At 39.6% G+C, this 20,985-nt stretch overlaps 1 long non-coding RNA gene across 3 annotated transcripts; it reads left to right on the forward strand.

The window, feature by feature from the left end:
• The first annotated feature begins 12,958 nt into the window (after positions 1 to 12,958).
• LOC145052625 (uncharacterized) lies at positions 12,959 to 19,454 on the forward strand. Of its 3 annotated transcripts, none has more exons than XR_013684086.1 (7): positions 12,959 to 13,615; positions 13,696 to 13,852; positions 13,931 to 14,000; positions 14,926 to 15,004; positions 15,151 to 15,218; positions 16,009 to 18,805; positions 19,281 to 19,454. It is a non-coding gene; the product is annotated as an uncharacterized LOC145052625 (long non-coding RNA). The 3 variants fall into 3 exon arrangements; XR_013684085.1 differs by lacking the exon at positions 13,931 to 14,000 and having other exon boundaries at positions 12,964 to 13,615; positions 16,009 to 17,822; positions 18,741 to 18,805; XR_013684084.1 differs by lacking the exon at positions 13,931 to 14,000 and having other exon boundaries at positions 12,960 to 13,615.
• Positions 19,455 to 20,985: the final 1,531 nt, after the last annotated feature.

The following is a 20,985-nucleotide window of genomic DNA, read 5'->3' on the forward strand; positions in this document are numbered from 1 at the left end:
CTGCCATGGCTCAATATCACTCCACTGATGCCAGCAGAGGTGGAACCCTCAGTTAACTCTACTCAAGGTGAACTCCTTGTGCGCTCGAGAGAGTGCTCCTACAAGGACTTCACTAACTGTAAAACAAAGTCCTTCAAAGGGACTAGCGGAGTCATTTCCCTTTCGCAATGGTTCGAGAAGACGGATTCGGTCTTCAAAATTTGTTCCTGCCCTGCCGTGAGTAAGGTCAAGTTTGCCGCTTGCACCTTTGAGGAGAAAGCCCTAACATGGTGGAACAGCCATGTCAAGTCACTAACTCTCGTAGTGGCTAACGACATGGGCTGGGAAACTATGAAAGATCTCATGATTGAGGAGTACTGCCCGAGGGACGAGATCCAGAAGTTGGAACAGGAGTTGTGGAGCCTAACCATGAGGGGCTCCAACATAGTTGTGTATACCGCCAGGTTCAGTGAGCTAGTGGCCCTCTGTCTCAACATGGTTCCCTCTGAGGGGAAAAAGATCGAGAGGTACATATGGGGGTTGGTGCCTCCGTATCAGGGAAATGTCTTAGCTTCACACCCTACTACCTTCGACAGTGCCAAACGATTGGCATAACGACTCGTCGATCATGGAGTCCAATCCCCATCATCAACAACAACCCTGGCCATCTCAGAACCCTCCAAACCCGCTGACAATAAGCGGAAGTTCTGGGATGACAAGAAGAAACAACGAGCTGCTAAAAAGCAGAAAGTTGTGGCGGTTCATACTGCGATCGAACCTACCGCTGCTACTCCAATAAGGCAGTATGTTGGAAGTTTGCCAAAGTGCAACAAATGTAACTTCCACCACAACGGACCCTGCCGTGAAATGCAGTGCTCTAACTGCAACAAGAAAGGACACACTGTCCGTTTCTGCAAATCTCCGGCAAGGCCGATCACCTAAGTCCCGAGCGCTGGTGTGGGCCAGGCTTGCTACGGATGTGGCGAAGTGGGCCATTACATGCCCCAAAGCAAGAAATGCCGGTGGAGCGGGAAGAGTTCTGGCTATAGGCCACGAAGAAGTAGTTGTTGACCCTATGGTAGTGACTGGTACGTTTCTCCTCGATAACTCTTATGCATGCATACTGTTTGATAGCGGAGCAGAGAGAAGCTTTGTGAATCATAAATTTGCTTGCCTACTTAAACAAAAACCACACACACTTAAGGAACCATTCACTGTAGAAATGGCTAATGGGAAGACTGAGAGCACAAATAGCATATACATAGGATGTACCCTAACTTTAGATAGCCATTCATTTCCAATCGACCTCATGCCGGTCTCGATTAAAAGCTTCGACGTCATCATCGACATGGATTGGTTGAGTCTTCATCGCGCCGACATCATGTGCTACGAGAAAGCAGTCCGTCTAAACCTTCTAACTAATGAAACTCTCATCATCTACGGCGACAAACCCGACACGATTCTTCGTATCATCTCGAGTATTCAAGCACAGAAGTACCTATGTAAGGAATATCGTGCATTCCTTGCTCACGTTGTCGATACGATCCTAGAAATGAAAGAACTAAAGAACATTCCAGTAGTGAGTGACTTTCCCGACATCTTTCCAGAAGAACTACCAAGATTACCTCCACAACGACAGGTCGAGTTCAGAATCGACTTAGTCCCAGGAGCTACCCCAGTAGCCAAATTGCCCTACCACTTAGCACCAGCTAAGATGCAGGAACTATCTGGTCAACTTAACGAACTACTCAGCAAGGGTTTTATAAGACCAGGCTTCTCACCCTGGGGAGCACCGGTCTTGTTCGTTAAGAAGACAGACGGATCATTCCGTATGTGTATCGACTATAGAGAACTCAACAAACTGACGGTCAAAAATCGTTACCCTCTGCCTCGCATAGGCGATTTATTTGACCAACTGCAAGGGGCGAGTTACTTTTCCAAAATTGATCTAAGATCCGGATATCACCAGTTACGAGTGCTAGAGGAGGATGTTCTAAATACAACCTTCCGAACTTGTTATGAGCACTACGAGTTCATGGTGATGCCGTTCAGATTGACCAATGCGCCCGCAGTGTTCATGGATTTAATGAATAGAGTATGTCGACCTTACTTGGACCAGTTCGTCATCGTCTTCATTGATGAAATCCTAATCTACTCTCAAAGTAAGGAAGAACATGGCGATCACCTGCGACAAGTTCTAGGAACTTTACGAACGGAGAAGCTCTATGCGAAGTTCTCTAAATGTGAATTTTGGATATGGAGAGTCAAATTCTTAGGACACGTGGTTAGCGAAGATGGAATCCACGTGGACCCATCCAAAATTAAGGCCATTGAGAACTGGTCAGCACCGAAGACGCCTACAGAAATTCGCCAATTTCTAGGTCTCGCTGGCTACTACCGCAGGTTCATACAGAACTTCTCCCGAATTGCAAAACCTCTTACTACACTGACCTAGAAAGGAGTGGCCTTTGACTGGGAAGAGAAATAAGAAAAATCGTTTCAACCGCTGAAGCGAGCCTTATGCACCGCACCGATACTATCCCTCCCTAAAGGGATAGAAGACTTCGTTGTATACTGCGATGCATCCAACCAAGGGCTCGGTTGTGTTATGATGTAACAAGGTAAGCTCATCGCCTATGCCTCGAGATAGCTGAAGACACACGTAGTGAACTACACCACGCACGATCTTGAGCTAGGGGTAGTTGTGTTTGCCCTGAAGATATGGAGACACTACCTGTATGGTACAAAAAGCACGATCTTTACAGACCACAAGAGTTTACAACACATATTCGATCAGAAGGAGCTCAACATGAGACAACAACGGTGGGTCGAGCTACTCAATGACTACGAATGTGAAATTCGTTATCATCCGGGTAAAGCCAACATGGTAGCAGACTCCCTAAGTCGGAAAGAATATTCTGGTCGAAGGGTCAAATCCTTGACAATGACTATCCATTCACACTTGTCTACACAAATTCAGGAGGCTCAACTTGAAGCCTTGAAACCTGAAAACATGGCGGGTGAATCCCTTAGAGGAATGGATAAGAACTTAGAAGCCAAGGGTGGCGGAGCCTTATATTTCATGGACCTCTAGACACTGGAGCACGGTGGCCTCCGAGACTTGGTCATGACCGAGCGCACAACACTCGGTATTCCGTCCACCCAGGTTCAGATAAGATGTATATGGATCTTAAAAAGTTATACTGGTGGGCTAACATGAAAGCAGAGATTGCTACCTTCGTGAGTAAATGCCTTACTTGCGCAAAGGTTAAGGTCGAATACCAGAAACCCTCCGGTCTTCTACAACAACCGGAGACACCAAAATGGAAGTGGGAGCGGATCACTATGGATTTCATAACCAAGTTGCCCAAGACAACGGGTTGACTTGATACCATATGGGTCATCGTAGATAGGTTGACCAAGTCTTCACACTTCCTGCCTATCAAAGAAACTGACAAGATGGAGAAGCTTACGAGAACATACATTAGGGAAATCGTACAACTGCATGGTGTTCCTATACCCATTATCTCCGATAGAGATAGTAGGTTCACTTCGAGGTTCTGACAGTCACTACAAAGTTCCCTAGGAATGAGGTTGGACATGAGTACAACCTACCATCCTCCAACCGACAGACAAAGTGAGAGAACCATCCAAACACTGGAAGATATGTTGAGAGCCTGTGTGATCGACTTTGGGAAGGCATGGGATACTCACTTACCCCTTGTCGAATTTTCCTACAATAATAGTTATCACACGAGCATCAAGGCTGCTCTATTCGAAGCCCTCTATGGCTGGAAGTACAGAGCCCCTCTGTGCTGGGCTGAGGTGGGTGACATCCAGTTAGCTAAAGGACGAGTTCCTGACAGCACTCTCGCAGGTTCGTAAATCATTCGAGAAACAAATGAGAAGATCGTTTAGATTCGTGAACGATTGAAAGCCTCTAGAGACCGACAGAAAAGCTATGCAGACAAGCGAAGGAAACCTTTGGAATTCCAGGTGGGAGACCTCGTTCTTTTGAAAGTCTCACCCTAGAAGGTCTTGATACGCTTCGGAAAGCGTGGGAAGCTCAATCCAAGATACATAGGGCCTTTCGAGATTCTCGCTAGAATCGGCCCTGTAGCTTACAAACTCAATCTACCCAACGAACTTCGTAACGTACATTCTACATTCCACGTCTCAAACTTGAAAAAGTGTCTGTCTGACGAGACTCTTGTAATCCAACTCGACGATATCGAGATCAACGAGAGCCTCAACTTCGTGGAAGAACCTGTAGAGATCATGGACTGTGAGGTCAAACAGACGAAACAAAGTCGTATCCCGATTGTGAAGGTTCGCTGGAACGCCAAGCGAGGACCAAAATTCACATGGGAGCGCGAGGATCAAATAAAATTGAAACATCCTCATCTATTCACTTAGTTATTTTGTAATAACTTACTTGCTTGAACTCTAATTTCGGGACGAAATTCCCTCTAACGGGGGGATGATGTGACAACCCGAAATTTTCATTTGTATAATCTTTACAGTCAAACACTTCAAATAATATTCAAATACATTTCAGTACATTTTAGCCGGTTTTAAGTTCGTTTGGGTGTTTTATTTTATCATATTTTCGTCAAACGGATAAATAAACGGAAGTATCATTATGAGTGAGGTGTAGCAATTTAACATTTTAACACCTTAACAAGGTGTTTACGACCAAACTTGGGGAGTTTGGGCCGTAAAATCCCTCTTGATCATGAGCTCATGGTTAAGGCATGAGTTTACCCTTATTCCCTCACTTCCTCACTTCACACCTTCAAGTTCATGAACACCCCACCACTTTTCTCTCAAGTATCATCACACACTTCTTCAAATCCGCCAAAATGTAAGTGTTTTCCTTCCTAGATTTGTTCATACAACACTTAACCTAGTGTTTATACATCATTTCTTCCATGGATTCTTCATTTTTGCTTAGATCTTCAAGTGTTCTTCAAAACACCAAGAACACACACTAGTGTTCTTGGGTCCTAAACACTCTTAAAGCTTCCTATAAGTAAGTACACTCTTCCTAACTAGTTACTTGCTTAGTGTGCTTGCTAATCTATGGAAAGAACATCAAAATCCCCAAGAACATATGTGTTTACGGTCAAGGGAGATCCTTGAACCATAAACACCACCAGGTGGTGTTTAGATGCCCCTAACACCTTCTATAGCTTGGATGAAAGACTAGAAACTTGCATGCATGAGCTAGAAACAACAAAACACGAAATGGTTGATGTAACCATGAGTTTACGGCCGTAAACTCATGAGTTTACAACCGTAAGCTCTCAAGGGTGGTCCAAGGACCGTAAACTCCAAAAGTGAGCCATTTCGAGCCCTAACAACTTCCTAAGCCTTTGATTCAAAACCTAGAACCCTTCTTTGTGAAGCATGAGACCTTAAAACACACAAATGCACCATTACCATGAGTTTACGGCCGTAAAATCATGGGGTAAATGGTCCAGAAACCGTAAACACATATAAGGGCTACCAAATGAGGAGTAAACTCCAATGTGAGGCCATACTCTCCTTACAAGCAACCATTAGCACTCCTAGCACTTGAAACAAAGTGTATTCATGCATTAGGATATCCTTACTTGATTAATTAGTTGTTAAATGACTAATTAGATACATATATGTTTATTATATGATAACTAGGATCATTGTGTGTGTTCAAGTCTTCACTTGATACATAGCACCTTGCCCGACACTTCCGAACAAACCACCCACTATAGGTGAGTTCATACCCCTTAATTAACCTTCGAAATGATTTTAAATGCTTTATGGGGGGAATATAAGTTGAACCATGTTAGTTATTAGATCAATCACATGTGATTAATAACTAACATGCAAATGGATTTTTCATGCTTTAAACTGGTTTACCAAACAAATGACTTCAAACTGTTTATCAAACTATTTTACACATCAAACTCTTTATCAAATTTACTTTTGTATACTAAACCTTTCTTGTACAGTTTTCAAACTTATATATTGTTAAAACCATTTCTATTACATATATAGTTATATAAATAAGGTTTGAAGGATTTAGGAGAGATAACCCACTTTACTTCCTGTCCTTGTTTGGTTGTGGTCTTAAAGTACTCGGTTGTTTGTCCGAGTGTCGTTGAACCCTTAGTTATATATTATGTATATATGTATAGATATAAAGACTTTTATCTCAGTTCAATACATTCAATCATACAAACAAGTTTACTAATAAACTATAATAGGTATAGTTTAGAGTTATACTACTTACTACTTCTAGTCCAATGAAGCATACAAGAGTCAGTTCATTCATGAGTCATTACTTATTACTATGAGAATGTATACAACTATACTAGGATGAGAACATATACAACTATACTATGATGAGAACATATACAACGATACTATGATGAGAAACAATACATTCCATATACAAGAATACGTTAACATAAATGTGATCCACTGTATCGGAGCATGCCTTCATTGTCATGGCCCGAGTTGTAGCTAGAATGTCACACCCCCAAACCAAGGATGGCGGAAACGTCCGGGGGTGGAGGACTTCATGTGTAGTATCATAACAACAATGACAATAGTGATGAAAGTAAACACAACCAACATATATATAATTGAAAGAGTTACATCATTGTATGAATTACATGTTTCAAAATCAATTACAATATGTTGACAAAAACATAAAACGTTTGACGCCTTAACGTCCCATCCTCAAAATCCACTTGATTTCCTGTTTAGTGATTTCCTGAGAATACAAGTTGTTTGAAAAACTGTCAACACAATGGTTGGTGAGTTCATAAGTTTTTGTATACAATTATGAAAAAGCTAGTCTCGTAATTGTATAGTTGTTCCAGAAAAATCTGATATTTTCCTTAAAATGAATATTGTAGTCTTGTATCCAAAGACCGAAACGTATGAGTAATCTTCCTTATTTACAGAAAATAATGTGAGTTTATTTCAACATAAACGCGTATGATATTAATGAAATTCTCGTAAATTCTTATGTTTGTTAATACTTTCTGTGAGTTATTATAACCATACTATGACCTAGGTGGCCTGAAAACGACGTTCTTCGGGCGTCGTAGAACTGAAATGACACTTGTCACTACAGACCTGCCGGTCTAGTTGTTGCAAGCAGCTCTGGTGTGGGTTTGTCAAGCCTAATATAGATCTATATACAACTATCACACTCTCCCTCCAGGAGACTCTGGTTACAATACAGGACTTATGATTTATGCGAAGCGAATGTCTCACAGAGTTATTAATGAATTTACACTTAACGAAATGAAAGTTTCCCTTTTGTATAAATGTACCTTTCTGAAATGTATGTATTTGGAAATGTATCATAAACTATACCTATTATAGTTTATCAAGACAAGGGTAGTAATAGCAAAGTACGTAAACTATACTTAACATAGTTTAATAAAATGCTTGTGTGTAATGGGTATACTTCAATAATAACACTTTGTTTAATCTATGCTTTATCTAGTAAAAATCCATTTGTTAACTGGTGTATATCTAGATACTAACACAAGAATGTCATATATTGCAATAACACATAAACACATAATAATATACACCTTGCTCAACATGTTACAAGGTGAAATGAAATTGCTAGTGCTTTTCTGATTATAACATTTTCTGTAACTGTTATTAGAAAATTTGTAGAAAAATTATAAAATGTCCAAATCAAGTTCTGCAACTTCTGAGAGTTTGGAAAATGAGTCTAGTTTGTTCATAAATTTTTCCATAATTTTTAGTGACCTCTAACTTGTGTGAACAAGTCCATATTCACATACTGGTCCGGATTGATGTTTGAAATGATAGACAGTTTTGTAAAAATCACCATAAATTGTAGAAAAATCATATGGAGATGTGCAAGTAGTCATTTTAAAGCTAAGAACCTGAACTACATGCACCTAAAACAGTTTTGAAAACAAAAATGTTTAAGTTATCCAAAACAGTCCGTGAATGGAGTCCAACTTTTCTGATGAAAGCTGTTAGATAAGTTTAGTTATGTTCATGGTGTTTTAACTTGTATTCTTCCCCTTAAAACTTAAGAAAACATGGTAATGGAGGGGTATGAAACTCACCTTGAGTGATTTCAGGAGAGGATTGGTGAATAATGGAAGTGAACAACTCAAGAACACTTGAAGATGCTTTGAAGATTTTGAGAATCTAACATCAAAATGATGGAATTTGTGTAAGAATTCAATGGTTTGAGTAGAATGAAGAGTGATAATCACAAGGAAGGTGTATTATACTTACCAAAAGAAGAAATAAGCTTGAAGATCAGCCTTGAAGTCTTGAGATAGAGAGAATAAGTTAGAGAGAAAAGTGGTGTTTGATTTTTTTTTGTGTGTGGAATGAGATCAAATAAGAGAAGTGAGGAGAGGGGATGTTTTGTTCCAGCTCTAAAAACGTGGGAATGGGTGGTAATTGAGTGTAAGGGACATTGAAGTGACCTAAGTAAGGTGGGGAGGTGTGGCTGGTCATAGAGTGGGTGTGGGGGTGGTTGCTTGTGTCATAAGATAAAACAAAGTCAACACTCCACGTTAATAAATCACCCATTGGATTTTCTTATTTAAATAATGATTTTTTTATGAAAAAAAATGATTAAATTATGATTATTTGGGGCTTATTTTGTTAAAATATGAGTTTGGGTGAAAATCCCATATTAAAATCTTGAAAAACGGGCTTAAAATGTTAAAAATATCAAAAATGGGCGAAAAGTGTCATTTTTCGGAAGTCTGGCCGAGGTTTCGGTCTTCTGGTGCAAGAACCGAGAGAAAAGAGGGGAAGAACCGAGAGGGGCAAGGAACCGAGAGGAGAGGAGCAGAGACCGAGAGGCGAAGAGCAGAGGCCGAGAGGCGAAGGAGGACCGAGGCTCGGTCTCGGCTACAGGAGTTCGGTTCTCAAGTCTTGGCCACAGAGGCTCGGTTTCGGTCCTTGGTTACTTTCGGTCCAAGGAGCTCGGCCCTAAGAGGCTTCGGCTCCTTGAGAAGGGTTTCGGTTCCTAAGGTCCAATTTTCTCGTTTTTACCCCGTTTTAAGCCGTTTTTAACCCGGTTAAGGGCCGGGATGGCCCGAAAGACTATAAAAAGTCTAAGGAACTTTTGAGAGAGATTTGGGAAAGATTTTACATACTTGGAGAGATTTGGGAGAGATTTGACATTCTTGGAGAGATTTCTCATACAAAGAGATATTTGAGAGATATTTTACATACTTGGAGAGATTTGGGAGAGATTTGACATTCTTCGAGAGATTTCTCATACAAAGAGATATTTGAGAGATATTTTACATACTTGGAGAGATTTGGGAGAGATTTGACATAGAGAGAGATAGAGTGAAAACGATTGAGAGAGGTTTCGTGCGTGATAATTGTGAGTGTTTGGCTCCGCAACGCAAGGTTCTTGAGCCCCGTTAAGTCATGATTAAGGATCCTACACACTCCCGATGAGTATGCTACATGGTTTTATCAGCTTAGTTCATTGTTTAGCATTAAGGCTCAGGAAAATTTTAACACAAGAACTTTTCCCAAGTGATGTTTTCCCATTAATATAGCAAGTTATGCAGTAATTACATAACGTGCGCCCCAATACACAAGGCTAAACGAGTCGATCGGTTTGACTTGATGACTTTGACTTGACTCGAAATTGACGACTGTCACATCATCCCCCCGATAGAGAGAATTTCGTCCCGAAATTTAAACTCAACTGGGATTTCAAGGGTTTGGGAAAAGATGCAAATACTTTTGCTTCATTTGATCTTCGCGTTCCCAGGTAAACTCAGGCCCTCGTTTCGCGTTCCAACGAACCTTCACTATGGGAATGCGACTTTGTTTCGTTCTCTTGATCTCTCGATCCATGATCTCGACTGGTTCCTCCACAAAGTGGAGATTTTCATTAACTTCGATTTCGTCGAGCGGTATTACAAGTGTCTCATCAGACAGGCACTTATTTAGGTTCGATACGTGGAAGGTGGGATGTACCTTGTCGAGTTCCTGAGGTAATCGAAGTTTGTACGCCACAGGACCAATCCTGGCAAGGATTTCGAACGGTCCGATGTACCTCGGGTTTAGTTTCCCACGTTTACCGAAACGTATCATTCCTTTCCAAGGGGAAACTTTTAGTAATACCCGATCTCCGACCTGAAATTCTAAGGGTTTGCGTCGCTTGTCTGCGTAACTCTTTTGTCGATCACGAGACGCCTTCATTCTTTCCTGAATTTGAACAATCTTTTCTGTGGTCTCCCTTATGATTTCAGGACCAGTAAGGGTGTTATTAGGGACTTGCCCCCTTGCTAGCTGAGTATCCCCCACTTCGGCCCAACACAGGGGTGATCTGCACTTGCGACCGTAGAGAGCTTCAAATGGAGCAACCTTAATGCTAGTGTGATAGCTGTTATTGTAGGAGAATTCAATCAGCGGCAAATGGGTATCACATGCTTTACCAAAGTCTATCACACAGGCCCTCAACATGTCTTCTAATGTTTGTATAGTGCGCTCGCTTTGCCCGTCTGTTTGTGGATGGTAGGCTGTACTCATGTCTAGCCTAGTTCCCAAGGATTTCTGCAGGGACTGCCAAAATCGCGAAGTGAATCTACTATCTCGGTCGGAGATAATGGATATTGGTACACCATGCAGTCGCACAATCTCCTTGATGTATGTCCTGGTTAACTTCTCCATCTTGTCGGTCTCCTTTATTGGCAGGAAGTGCGCAGACTTGGTCAATCTGTCTACGATTACCCATATAGTGTCAAACCTGCCTGAAGTCTTAGGCAGCTTGGTTATGAAGTCCATGGTTATCCGTTCCCACTTCCATTCTGGTATATCAGGCTGTTGTAGTAGTCCTGAGGGTTTCTGGTATTCCACCTTGACCTTGGCGCAAGTCAGACACTTGCCCACATAAGTAGCAATCTCGACTTTCATATTCGGCCACCAGTATAACTTTTTGAGGTCTAGATACATCTTGTCCGACCCTGGATGGATGGAGTATCGAGTCTTGTGTGCTTCATTCATGACCACGTCTCGGATCCCACCGAACTTCGGTGTCCAGATTCGGTTACTGAGATAACGAGTTCCGTCATCCTTGACTTCTAAGTTCTTATCCATTCCCCTTAATGCCTCACCTTCCATATTCTCTGGTTTCAAGGCTTCTAGTTGAGCTTCCCTGATTTGCGTGGCCAGGTGGGAATGGATGGTCATGGTTAAGGATCTTACTCGGCGGCCCGAATATTCCTTCCTGCTTAGGGCATCAGCCACTACATTGGCCTTGCCCGGGTGGTAGCGAATTTCGCACTCGTAGTCGTTTAGCAGTTCAACCCATCTTCGTTGCCGCATGTTGAGCTCTTTTTGATTGAGGATATGCTGAAGACTTTTGTGATCGGTGAAGATGGTGCATTTTGTGCCGTAGAGGTAGTGCCTCCAGATCTTTAAGGCGAACACTACCGCCCCCAGTTCAAGGTCATGGGTAGTGTAATTAACTTCGTGTGTCTTAAGTTGCATTGATGCGTAAGCGATGACTTTCCCTCTCTGCATGAGCACGCATCCGAGGCCTTGTTTTGAGGCATCACAATATACCACGAAGTCATCGGTTCCTTCTGGAAGAGACAAAACTGGTGTGCTGCATAGGGCTTGTTTTAATGTCTGGAAAGCGGCTTCTTGTTTATCTCCCCACTTAAATACCACACCTTTCTGAGTCAAGGTGGTGAGTGGTTTGGCGATTTTGGAGAAGTTTTGTATGAATCTTCGGTAGCCGACGAGCCCTAAAAATTGTCGAATTTCTGTCGGCGTTGTAGGTGCTGACCAGTTTTCGATAGCTTTGATTTTTGAGGGATCCACGTGTATCCCCTTCTCGCTGACCACATGGCCAAGAAAAATCACTTCTCTGATCCATAATTCACACTTAGAGAATTTGGCGTAAAGCTTCTCAACCCTCAGTGTTTCCAAGATTAGCCGGAGATGTTGACGGTGCTCTTCCTCGCTTCGGGAGTAGATTAAAATATCGTCGATGAATACAATCACGAATTTGTCTAAGTAGGGTCGACACACTCGATTCATCAGGTCCATAAATACCGCCGGTGCGTTCGTTAATCCGAAGGGCATTACCACAAACTCATAGTGCCCGTAGCGAGTTCTGAACGCAGTCTTGGGAATATCCTCTTCTTGAACTCGTAGTTGATGATAACCCGACCTCATATCGATTTTTGAAAAGTAGCTTGCTCCTTGGAGTTGGTCGAAGAGGTTATCGATTCGGGGTAGGGGATATCGGTTCTTGATAGTGAGTTTGTTTAGCTCCCGGTAGTCTATGCACATGCGAAATGATCCGTCCTTCTTCTTTACAAACAGGACCGGTGCTCCCCAGGATGAGAAGCTTGGCCTGATGAATCCTTTGCTCAACAGTTCATTTAACTGGCTGGAAAGTTCTTGCATTTCTGCCGGTGCTAAGCGGTATGGAGCTTTGGCGACGGGGGTAGCTCCTGGGATTAAGTCGATCCGGAATTCGACTTGTCGTGCGAGGGGTACACCTGGAAGACTTCCAATACTTCCCGAATGATTCTAAACATAGTTTTACTTCAAATCTCGTAAAAACTATCTTGTTAGAACTCAACACTAAAAACATATAATATTATTCATTTTAAGCTAATAAGCTTTACAAAACACGATAATTAAACTAGGTTAATAACGTGTATGTTACACCAACACCCTCCGCCTCTCTCTAAACTCATCGACATCCAACATGGATCAATTCTCCACTGTTTACCGGCTGTTTGCCTCACCAGCTTCTGTCTCAAGCAACTCCAGACCACCGTTTAGTTCTAAAGCCCCTTAGGAAACAGTTCTTTGATCCTACTTGTGGGTCTTTTTTTAAATTATTTTTTGGTGAAGATAATCTATTCCTTTTTAATATTTTTTTTCCATTGTTCTTTACACCTGTCTTTATTTGAGAACGTCCCTTTACACCTATCTTTCTTTGAGAATGTCACTTTGCCACCTTCAACTTCTTCCAATGAGATATGAACATCCACCGCCTTTGACTTTTCATCTCAACACCACCTCATCTAACTTATCTCTCCAACACCCTCCGCCTCTCTCTAAACTAATCGACGTCCAACATGAATCAGTTCTCCACTGTTTGCCGTTTGTTTGCCTCATCGGCTTCTGTCTCAAGCAACTCCTGACCACTGTCTTCACCCTTAGGAACAGAACCGGGACTGGTACTGTTCCGGGGCGGATCTCCTTGAATATAACGTCACCGTTCCACAGTTACCTACCCTTTTACACCGACTGACGTCTTGCTCGCTTATTCAAAGAACCCAACCGCTTCTTAACCCAACGATTGTTCCAGTTTCTTCCGATTGCCTTTGATTTATCCTTCTAGCTCCTCACAATTCCACTAAGTTCTTTTCACCACGCGTTTTTTCTTCATCCACCGTCTTCACTGCGTCACAGTCCAAATACTTCCCCTTCGCTTTCCTTCTAGAGTCTCAGCAAGGATTTCTCAATGGTTCATCTCTTTAATTCATCGATTTTCGTCGGCCTACAACAACTTCATCGACTTAACAGTGCTCCGGCAAAAGCCGCTGTTAAGGTATTGCCGGAGATTATGTACCTAATTCAGGTAGGTTTGAGCCCTAATTTTTTCTAATTTGTGCTTTGTTGTTTTTAATTTTTGGATTACTCCCTCACTATGGGTTGCAGGTCCTTCCCAGGAACATGCTTTCGGGCCGGGTGTGTATATGTTGATTCTATTACCCTGATTCCAATTTGATTCAGTTTTGATGAAGAGAAGATTTTCTGATCAGAAATAAACGTTCGATTCTTTAGTCATTTAATGTATTCCAGACCCCGAATTGAGGTTTGTTCTTAAATTTGTGTAATTGTTGGTTTCTTGCACACATAAACATTTTTTATCTTTTTTTTTTTTCAAAATTAGGAACATTTTGCTGATCAATATTCTTGAAAGTTGGGTCAAAAACTGTCCGATCTTCCAAATTTAGTTTGAGGTTGTTTGCTTTAAAATTTTGGTTATTTTGATCAATACCCCAATTGAAGTTTGTTCTTGATTTTTTTTTTTTTTAATTTTCAGTATTACAGACTTTTTTCTTTAGCAACTTTGTGTTGATCAATTTTGTTGAAAATTAGGTGAAAGAAGTCAATTGTTTGATCTCTCATGAATATGTGTGTGGCTGTTTTTTAACATGTATTTAATTTGATCATCATCTAACCCACGAGCATTCTTCAATTTCCATAAATTTTTTATATCCTGATTGCATCCATATTTCAATTTTTGTTGACTATTTTGGTGAAACTTCTTGAAAATTAGGTAAAAGAAGTTAACTTTTTAATAATTGATAATTCGTGGTGCTTTAGTTTAGAAGTTTCAGTTAATTAAATCAATCACCCAGTCTAGTGATGTTCTTTTTTTCAAATTACAAACTTATTGTTGGTTAAATTTCTTTAAGATTTTGTATCATAAAGTGAACCGGTTGATCATTTTAAAGACTAATTTTTGTCATTTAACGAGTGTATTTATTCAAGATATGTAACTTTTGGCGATTCTTCATTTTGGAATTTAGGAAAATATAATATTTTTATGTTTTTTTAAGTGACATTCATGGTTATTTGATGAACGCAATGGATGCTGTAAGAAAAATTATAGTCAGATTCCATCAACTTCTGAAAGTCATATTATCATATTCTCCCTTTTTTCCATATTGCTTTAGCTTTCTATTAACTTTGATTGTTACCTTTGCATTTCTCTATTGTCTGCTCTTCTATTGCGTACTTCATGTTGTTGCATTCTTTTTTAATGATTATGTATCTTCTGCTTTGATTACCTTCGATTGTGAAGTTTGTATTTATCTATTCTCTACTTCTATTATGATGTACTTTGTGTTGTCGTGTTCTTTTTTTGTTTGTATTTTGCAGGTGATATACATATTTTGAATTTTTGCTTCGACATATGCCCTTATAAGAATCATTACCAGTGGCTCTCCAAAAATCCAATGTAAAAAAAAAATCCATAAAAACTAAAGAAATTGATATACCTTAATCGAATTGAAAAACTACAAAATCAATTTGTACAGTGAACACTCTTGCCTCATGCTGACTTACGGATGACTTCCAATCAATTTTTATGTTTCTTGACTGCAGATCACCCACCTGTTCTCTTTGCAGCAGTTGAATTATGAAAGGGGTCTGCTTAAACTTCTGTTAACCAGGTACTCTTTTCTGTTTTTTTCTAATTTAAAAATAAATTACAAAATTTTTTCTTTTTTGTAATGGTTTTGGTCATGTTCCAAGTAAAATGGCTACATTACCCTTTTCTGGTTTTTTTATTTTATTTTAAATCAAAGGGTAATATTCTCAATTGCTTAAAACATGAACAAAAGCTTCAAAATATCTCAAATAATTACCCTTTTTTGTTTTGTTATAAATAAAAGGCTAATATAGTCATTTTGCATAAAACATAAACAAAAACATCACATATATCTCAAATAATGACCAAAATTGAAAAAAAAAATATTATTAATTTAAGTGCAACTTATATAACGATCCTATAACATTTTCTATCTTAAATATTCTTATTTGTTGTTATTACTCTTTTGCTTTTAGGCATATTAAGCTTTTTTATTTTTGAGATTTAAATTGCTTTTTTATTTTAGTAATTGAAAAATATGTGGTTTTTGGGTGGCATGTCTTCAATAGAGTTCTCAGATCCTATGCTACAAAGCTTTTCATGAAGTTGCATTGCATATTAATATCATACAACCGCATACAATTAACACAACACAAACCTCTCCATGCCATAATCTGCAGTAAAACCCAGTTCTTTGTGTTCCCCTATTGTGCATCCAATCACTAAGCCAAAAAGTAGGTTGCTATTAATCAAATTAAGAAAATTTAGTTACCATCAAGATTCAACAAAATTTTCTTCTACTTTCTTTCACCTGTTAAAGAAACAGTTCCATTCCAGATTTCCAAAAACTGAAATGGAATGTTGAGTTTCAGGTTGTAGAAAAAAGGGCAGGTTAACAATGGTTGAAGCAGCTTACCGAATTCCACACTTCTTTTTTGAATATTATTTATGTGTTTCGCGATATGTAATATTTATTTTTAGGTGCAATCCATTTGCACATATAACTGCATTATGTTTAAACAATCAATCAAAAAATGAAACCCCCGACCCACGCGAAGCATGGGATACCTCCTTAGTTTTAATTTAAAGATAATGTTTATTTTTACCATAAAAGCCTGAAACTTCTAGCCCCAAAAACATGACGTTACAATTATCCACCACTTAAGGATGATTCCATCCTCCGAATCAATACGGGAAACAAAAGTCGCAATCTTCCAACCGGAAGCTACAAAATTTTCTCTCGTGATCAACTTTAATCAAATTCATTGATGCATAATGTAACGCCCGCAAAATTGGGCTAGACATTTAAGAAAATTTTCATTTGATTGAATAATTTAAAATCCTCGAAAGGGATAATTGCTAATAAATAAATAATATTTCTTTCATATGCGTTACATACTAAGTGAATATTTATTTATTGTATACGTATTATGTGGACAAATATTATGGGTATATAATATTTGTAGAAAATTTTATTATAAATTTATTGTGGAACGATAAAATAACATTTTTGATAGAAAATTATTTAGGATAAATAATCTTAACAAAATTTGCAGTAATCATAATTACGAACTTGTGGGTATAAAGAACACCAAAGTTTGATTTCATATGAGAAAATTATGATTTTTCGAATTTTTGCAGTCGACATGATACATTGTGTGTGTCATAAAATATGAAAAGAAAATAGGTTGTTCGTTATCCAAAACAGTCTAAACGAAAGTTGATATCATTGTGAGTATGAATCTATCGATATAAAGAACACGGGAACGAAATTCGTATCAAGAAGTTAAGAATTCTCAAAGTCTTTTACAACATATTCCTTATAGATTGTAAAATAAAAATAGAATGCAAATTAGCCGGCGAAGTCTAAATGAATATTGTAGTACTCATCGATCCGAAATTGGGGATATAATGAACGTCGAAAATGGGGCTTGTATGCCAAACATATGATTTTTTGTAGATTTTGAATTTTACCAATGTATGATGACGTGACGGCACCCGAGTGCGCCACGTGGCACGACTGGGGACAACTTCTCCCAACCGACTTGATGACGTGGCACCATGCAATGTCGATATGTGGCACAGTAGAAAGTCGAAACGTAGCACCATAAGGATGCGAAACATGGTGTAACTTGAGGGCTTCCCTTCCTCCCCAAGAAATGTCAATGCGGCAAGATCTGGAGGCGACACATGGCAAGATGTGGCGTGCCCTTCAGAAATTTCTATTAACATGTCGATTTTTCCTTCACTTTTCACTCCTTTCTCTCATGTTTTCTCTTAAACTTTTACTCCAACCTGTAGCACCTGGTTCCCGATACGTATTCATTGTAATTAATAAATTTTAATTAATGCAATTTGCCTTGGACTCGGCAAGTTGAAGGACCAACTCGCCGAGTAGGAGCGGGATGAGACGCGGGGTCTGAGCCTTGGACTCGGCGAGTAGGTCCTGTTTGGGCAAAAACCCTAACCTGGGTGTTTGCACCCTATTTAAGCACTCTAACTCGGCCTCTCTTGTCCCTAACACTTCCAGAAGAGCTGTAGAGCAAAACCCTAGCCCCTTTTTGTCCTTGTGAGTGATTTTGGCCTTGTGAAGAAAGTTTGAAGCTCAAGAGAAGAAGAAAGAGGTGGAAGAGTGCAAGGAGGAGAAGTAGATCTGACATCTACCCTGCAAGAGGCTTCCATTCAGGTAGAAAAGTCCCTACCTTGATCACTAGTTAATTTGATTCCCTTTCTGTCCCTAATTGGTGGGTTTCAAGCCCTAAAACACCAAACTCCATGTGTTTGTGCTTTATGATCCGAAAGGACTTCAGATCTAGACCTTATGGACGTATTAGAAGTGTAAAGACTCTGTGGTTGAAGTGATTGAGGTCCCTGTTGAGTGTATGACCTCATAAAGAGCTTGGAATTGCCTTTTGGAGCTTATAGGGTCATGCATGCACGTAAAGTTTGCAACTTTACATGATAAGCATGCCCTAGGAACATAGATCTATGGTTTGGAAGCATTGTATGTCTCAGATTTGGTCTGTATGGGAAATGGGTCGACGGGACTCGGCGAGTTCTATGAAGATGGCCTTAGACTCGGTGAGTTGGATGAACAACTCGACGAGTCCTATGAAGATTGCCTGGAACTCGACGAGTTGTTCTTCAAACTCGGCGAGTCGTATGAACTATTACTGAGTAAGAGGGGTTTAGGTGTTAACGGTCCAACCCTTCATATCCGCACGCGAAATTAGCAATTTAACGTGTAACAATAGTCCCAGAAACCCAAATACTCATAAAGGATGCTCTGGTGAGGATTTGGAAGCGAGTAGGAGATCTGCTCGTATGGACTCGGCGAGTTGTTCTTGGACTCGGCGAGTCAGATCGCGAGTCGGTTCTATCGTCCCAAGTAGTGAGTTAAGGGTGACTCAGTGAGTGGGAAGAGGGACTTGTAGAGTAGGAACGGGTTAGTGGGAGAAGGACTCGGCGAGTCGATGCCATGACTCGGCGAGTCCAGTCAACTGGAAGTTGACTTTGACCAAGGAGTTGACCTTGGACCAGGGGTGGGTCAGTCATCTTACCTAAGGGTGTTTATGAGTGGCTAATCTATGTTTATGATTTATAGCCGGAGGATTACCGATTCAGCAGTCAGACGCTTAGCAAGCAGACTTTCAGCAGCTACTTTTCGAGGTGAGTTACCTTCCAGTAGCAGTGGGTCTAAGGCCACAATGCCGGCCCACTAGTAGGATTTGTATGATTAGATGATTGTCTCTGTGATATTCATCTAGGGTTCCTACTTCATGTGTTATGTTTATGTGCTAGTATGATATGGTGCTATGTGCTAGTGACAGTAGGGGAGATAGTCCCCAGATTACCGGTGGATAGGACCGAAGGGGCAGTCATGCTCAGCCATGCTAGATAGATTATTTGATACGTGTTATGTGGTAGTGGTAGGGTGAAATAGTCCCCAGCATCCAGTTGAGAGGACCGAAGGGGAGACCAGCACCCAGATATGCTAGTCAGTATCCGGTCGAGAGGACCGAAGGGGTAGGTCGGGGACCCAGATATGCCTGAAAATATATGTATGTTATGTGGTTATTTGGTATGTGGTACGGTGGGGGAACTCATTAAGCTTCGTGCTTACGGTTTATAGTTTTGTTTTCAGGTACCTCTTCAGCGAAGAGGAAGGAGCTGGCGCGGTAGCGGCATATCACACACACGCTCTTTGTTTTCCGCACTACGAGATATTCTGGGATTTGTACTCTGACATTATGTTTGTTTTTATGTTTTGGTGTTGGACACGAAATATGTTTATGAAATGATGATGTTTATTCACAAATGTTTTCCAAAGTGTTGATTTAAAAATGAAAATTTTGGCTGTGAAAATTGGGTCGTTACACAACCCGAGGACCGACTTTAGGAGTTTTTAAGTGTTAGTATCGAAGATATGAAGCATTAGAGAGCCCGACGAAATAGAGCTTTTGGTATCAAAGTTCTGCTCGCACAGTGTCTAGTTTTTTTTTCTAGAAAACCTGTAAGTTGAGTTATACTTACTATGCTTTAAGTGTAACTTATATTTATGTTCATAGTCATTATTATAGACTTATAAATAAGATTTATCAGTAATAATAGTCGTTATATTGATTAATCTACTTAAGGGAGTGATGTATAAGCTAGATTTTTGAGGTGTTTAAAGTGGATCTTTCTACATGGTACATCTTTTTACCAAACAGATCCTACATCCATAGTGATCTTACCTAGTCATTCCTTATCTAATAGAAATCGGTATTTCCTTGGATTATTAAAGGATCCGGTAATGATTAATGTAACTTTACAAATACTATGACTTAGTAATATTCATATTTAGGTCGTTCAAAAGGGAAAACTGAAGTGTTAGTCAAGGAGATAACTTTCCTACGAATCTTCCACCTTCATTAAGTGAGTGCATAGTTACTTTCGTGAGCATGATTTTAATACAAATATTCTTTAAAAGTATTAAATATTCGTAAAAAGTTTATATGTGAGTAAAATGCATATTATCTGGTATATGTATTAAAATCTATAATTATTAACATACATTGTGTGAACCATATATATATATATATATATATATATATATATATATATATATATATATATATATATATATATATATATATATATATATATATATATATATATGTGAAGGAATGATAAGATACAAGATTCAAACAATAATGAGATTCACAAGAACACATGAAGTAAATAAGATTTTAGTTTGATTATTGAGTTGATCAGAATAATTCAATACAGAAGCAAAGAACTATTTTATCCCCAAAATTCTAACTCAATCCTCTAACTAATGTTCCTTTATATAGGTGTTAGATGCATTTTATATGCAACTTTTAGCACAATTTCCTCAGTATTTTGTCATAAAATGCTAACTAACTCCCAAGTATTATTATGTATTGTGTGTTTCATGATTATTTTGTAGAATGACCGTACTTCTCATGTTTTTTATGATTTTTTAGGGTAATTTGGAGTGCATGGATGATTACGCGAGTTCGGGATGCGTTAATGGATGTTTCAGAACTTAATTGGAGTCTAGACTAAGGAAGGATGCTGAGGAATAATCAAGAACTGCTTGGAAGGAGGAACGACGATCAAAAGACACCGAAAATGACAACATGTGATTGCATGTTGTCCCTATGTGATCACAACTATATCAATACGAACGTAGGTTAGGTTGCAGCTTTGTTTTGGAGATTTTTCGTGCAAAAAAATTCACATGGATGAGAAAACTCATTTCATGCGATCGCAGGTTGTGCTCATGCGATCACAGGTTGGTCAAAATGTCTCGAAATGGTATCATACTTCATTTGAAAGGCCTG

Source organism: Lactuca serriola, chromosome 5, assembly GCF_051521515.1.
Source record: "Lactuca serriola cultivar US96UC23 chromosome 5, Lser_US96UC23_V15, whole genome shotgun sequence".
Taxonomy (NCBI): domain Eukaryota; kingdom Viridiplantae; phylum Streptophyta; class Magnoliopsida; order Asterales; family Asteraceae; genus Lactuca; species Lactuca serriola.